Here is a 5,030-nt window from a genome sequence, read left to right as displayed (position 1 = left end):
CATGAGTCTGTAGACTTCAGGATCAACTCCATTCGTCTTTACAGTCTCACAGATCTGCAAGAACTCAGTTAAAAACTGGTAAGGATCTTCAGATGGAAGTCCATAAAACTTGCAGTTTTGTTGCATTAAAGCAACTAGTTGAGGCTTAAGCTCAAAGTTATTGGCTCCAATGGCAGGAATGGAGATGCTTCTTCCATCAAACTTGGACGTTGGTTTTGTGAAGTCACCAAGCATTCTCCTTGCATTATTATTATTATTATTTTCGGCCATCTCTTTCTCTTGTTCGAAATTTTCTAGAATGTCTCTTCTGGATTGTTGTAATTTAGCTTCTTTTAATTTTCTCTTCAGAGTCCTTTCAGGTTCTGGATCAATTTCAACAAGAGTGCCTTTATCCCTGTTCCTGCTCATATGAAGGAGAAAAGAACAAGAAAAGAAAGAGGAATCCTCTATGTCACAGTATAGAGATTCCTTTATGTTAGTAGAAAAAGAAGGGGGTAGAAGAAAGAAGAATGGATTCGGTTTTATGGATGAAGAGAAGTGAAGAGAAGTGTTAGTAATTAAATAATTAAATAGAAGAAGAAAAGAGAAGAGAGATTTCGAAAATAATTTTGAAAAAGGGTTAGTGATTTTCGAAAATTAGAGATAAAATGTAATTAAAATTAAAACATAAAACAATTAATTAATTAAAAAGAATTTTTGAAAAAGATAGAGATATTTTCGAAAATAGAAGAGGGAAAAGTAGTTAGGTGGTTTTGAAAAAGATAAGAAACAAACAAAAAGTTAGTTAGTTGATTGAAAAAGATTTGAAATCAAATTTGAAAAAGATAAGAAGATAGTAAGTTAGATAAGATATTTTGAAATCAAATTTTGAAAAAGATAAAATTTTTGAAAAAGATAAGATAAAAGATAAAAAGATTCAATTCAAAAATTTTGAAATTATTTACTTCACTAACAAGAAACTACAAGATAAGATTCTAGAATTTAAAGATTGAACCTTTCTTAACAAGAAAGTAACAAACTTCAAATTTTTGAACCAATCACATTAATTATTAGTGAATTTTCGAAAATTACATATAAAGATAAGAAAAAGATTTTGAAAATAATTTGAAAAAGATTTTTGAAATTTTCGAAAAATAGAAAAAAATTGAAAAAAAAAAGATATGATTTTTGAAAAAGATTTTAAAAAGATAAAATTTTTAAAAATGAAATTTTGACTTGACTTGTAAGAAACAACTAATTTTTGAAAATTTTTGACCAAGTCAATCCCAAAATTTCGAAATTTTGGAGGGAATTAAGGAAAAGATATTTTTGATTTTTAAATTTTTAGTTATGAAAGAGAAAAACAACAAAAACACTTTATGCATGAAATTTTTAGATCAAAACAATGAATGCATGCAAGAATGCTATGAATGTCAAGATGAACACCAAGAACACTTTGAAGATCATGATGAACATCAAGAACATATTTTTGAAAAATTTTTGATGCAAAGAAAACATGCAAGACACCAAACTTAGAAATCTTTAATGCATGGAAAATATGAATGCAAAAATGCACATGAAAAACAAGAAACAATACAAAACAAGAAATCATCAAGATCAAACAAGAGGACTTATCAAGAACAACTTGAAGATCATGAAGAACACTATGAATGCATGGATTTTCGAAAAAAAATGCAAGAAAAATTTTAAAAGCATGCAATTGACACCAAACTTAAAACTTAACACAAGACTCAAACAAGAAACACAAAATATTTTTGATTTTTATGATTTTCTAATTTTTTTGGATTTTTATTAATTATTTTCGAAAATTAAGTTTTGAAAAACGAAAAATAAAAAGAAAAATTTTGAAAAAGATTTTTGAAAAGAAAATTACCTAATCTGAGCAACAAGATGAACCGTCAGTTGTCCATACTCGAACAATCCCCGGCAACGGCGCCAAAAACTTGGTGGACGAAATTGTGATCAATGATATTGACTTTTTGGTCTTGTATGATTTTACTCTTAGGGCACTGTTTATTTGAAGTCACAACTCCGTTCAACTAACCAGCAAGTGTACTGGGTCGTCCAAGTAATAACCTTACGTGAGTAAGGGTCGAATCCACAGAGATTGTTGGTATGAAGCAAGCTATGGTCACCTTGTAGATCTCAGTTAGGCGGATAAAACATGATACTTAATTAGATTCAAATAATAAAATAGATAAAATAAAAGGGATAGAATACTTATGCAGATTCATTGGTGGAAATTTCAGATAAGCGGAATGGAGATGCTGTAGAGCTCTCGGACGCCTGCCTTCCTACTGCTTCTACTCAATCCTTCTTACTCCTTTCCATGGCAAGCTTTATGTAGGGCATCACCGTTGTCAGTGGCTACATCCCATCCTCGCAGTGAAAGCTAATGCTCACGCACTCTGTCACAGTACGGCCAATCACCGGTTGGTTCCCTCCCCTACTGGAATAGAATCCCTCTTTTGCGTCTGTCACTAACGCCCAGCAGGTTACAGGTTTGAAGCTCGTCACAGTCATCCAATCCTAGAATCCTACTCGGAATACCATAGACAAGGTTTAGACTTTCCGGATCCTCATGAATGCCGCCATCTATCTAACTTATACCACGAAGATTCTGTTGGGGAATCTAAGAGATACACATTCAAGCCTTGTTGCATGCAGAACGGAAGTGGTTGTCAATCACGTGTGTTCATAGGTGAGAATAATAATGAGGGTTATCTAACTCATCATCATTCATCATGTTCTTGAGCACGAATGAATATCTTGGAATAAGAATAAGATAGAGAATTGAATAAGAGAAAATAGAACTTCATTAATCTTTGAGGTACAGCAGAGCTCCACACCCTTAATCTATGGTGTGCAGAAACTCCACCGTTGAAAATACATAAGTGAAAGAGGTCCAGGCATGGCCGAGAGGCCAGCCCCCAAAACGTGATCACTAGATCAAAATACAATCCAGGATGTCTAATACAATAGTAAGAGGTCCTATATATACTAGACTAGCTACTAGGGTTTACATGAGTAAGTAATTGATGCATAAATTCACTTCCGGGGCCCACTTGGTGTATGCTTGGGCTGAGCTTGATCAATCCACGTGTAGAGGCATTTCTTGGCGTCAAACTCCAGGTTATGACGTGTTTTGGGCGTTCAACTCCGGATAATGACGTTTTTCTGGCGTTTAACTCCAGAAAGGAGCATGTACTTGGCGTTCAACGCCAAGTTACGTCGTCATTCTTCGAACAAAGTATGGACTATTATATATTGCTGGAAAGCCCTGGATGTCTACTTTCCAACGCCGTTGAGAGCGCGCCATTTAGAGTTCTGTAGCTCCAGAAAATCCATTTCGAGTGCAGGGAGGTCAGAATCCAACAGCATCAGCAGTCCTTTTGTCAGCCCTTTTCAGAGTTTTGCTCAAATCCCTCAATTTCAGTCAGAATTTACCTGAAATCACAGAAAAACACACAAACTCATAGTAAAGTCCAGAAATGTGAATTTAACATAAAAACTAATGAAAACATCCCTAAAAGTAGCTTGAACTTACTAAAAACTATATAAAAACAATGCCAAAAAGCGTATAAATTATCCGCTCATCAATCCTTCCATGAGAAATTTGGATGATTTCTCCATGAAGAATTATAGGTGTTTCCATAGGGTTCTCCCATGTAATTCACCTCTTCCATTGAAGGGTTCTCAGGATCATAAGCTTCTTCTTCAGATGAAGCATCCTTAGTACTGCTTGGTGCATTTTGCATTCCAGACAGACTTTGAGAGATCAAATTGACTTGCTGAGTCAATATTTTGTTCTGAGCCAGTATGGCATTTAGAGTATCAATCTCAAGAACTCCTTTCTTCTGATTTGTCCCATTGTTCACAGGATTCCTTTCAAAAGTGTACATGAATTGGTTATTTGCAACCATTTCAATCAGTTCTTGAGCTTCTGTAGGCGTCTTCTTCAGGTGAAGAGATCCTCCAGCAGAGCTATCCAAAGATATCTTGGACAGTTCAGACAGACCATCATAGAAGATACCTATGATGCTCCATTCAGAAAGCATGTCAGAAGGACATTTTCTGATCAATTGTTTGTATCTTTCCCAAGCTTCATAGAGGGATTCTCCTTCCTTCTGTCTGAAGGTTTGGACTTCCACTCTAAGCTTACTCAATTTTTGAGGTGGAAAGAACTTTGCCAAGAAGGTATTGACTAGCTTTTCCCAAGAGTTCAGGCTTTCTTTAGGTTGTGAGTCCAACCATGTCCTAGCTCTGTCTCTTACAGCAAAAGGGAATAGCATAAGTCTGTAGATCTCAGGGTCAACCCCATTAGTCTTGACAGTGTCACAGATTTGCAAGAATTCAGCTAAAAACTGATGAGGATCTTCCAATGGAAGTCCATGGAACTTGCAATTCTGTTGCATTAGAGAAACTAATTGAGGCTTAAGCTCAAAGTTGTTTGCTCCAATGGCAGGGATAGAGATGCTTCTCCCATAGAAGTCGGGAGTAGGTGCAGTAAAGTCACCCAGCACCTTCCTTGCATTGTTGGCATTGTTGTTGTTTTCGGCTGCCATGGGTTCTTCTTCTTTGAAGATTTCTGTTAGGTCCTCTGCAGAGAGTTGTGCCTTAGCTTCTCTTAGCTTTCGCTTCAAGGTCCTTTCAGGTTCAGGATCAGCCTCAACAAGAATGCTTTTGTCTTTGTTCCTGCTCATATGAAAGAGAAGAGAACAAGAAAATGTGGAATCCTCTATGTCACAGTATAGAGATTTCTTGAGGTGTCAGAGGAACAGAAAAATAGAAGAAAGAGGTAGAAGAATTCGAACTTAGTGAGATAGAGTTCGAATTGTGCATTGAGGAGGAGTGATACTCCATAAATAGAAGGATGTGAGAAGAGGGGAAGAGATTTTTCGAAAATTATTTAAAAAGATTTTTAAAAACATTTTGAAAAAGATTTTGAAAAAGATATGATTGAAAACTTTTTTTGAAAAAGATGTGATTTAAAAAGATATGATTGAAAAGATATGATTTGAAAAATAATT

At 35.3% G+C, this 5,030-nt stretch overlaps 1 non-coding gene across 1 annotated transcript; it reads left to right on the top strand.

The window, feature by feature from the left end:
• The first annotated feature begins 4,052 nt into the window (after positions 1-4,052).
• LOC130958660 (small nucleolar RNA R71) lies at positions 4,053-4,160 on the top strand. The gene has a single exon (XR_009077771.1). It is a non-coding gene; the product is annotated as a small nucleolar RNA R71 (small nucleolar RNA).
• Positions 4,161-5,030: the final 870 nt, after the last annotated feature.

This window comes from Arachis stenosperma, chromosome 10 (genome assembly GCF_014773155.1).
Source record: "Arachis stenosperma cultivar V10309 chromosome 10, arast.V10309.gnm1.PFL2, whole genome shotgun sequence".
NCBI lineage: Eukaryota > Viridiplantae > Streptophyta > Magnoliopsida > Fabales > Fabaceae > Arachis > Arachis stenosperma.
This window is presented reverse-complemented; position numbering and strand designations above follow the sequence as displayed.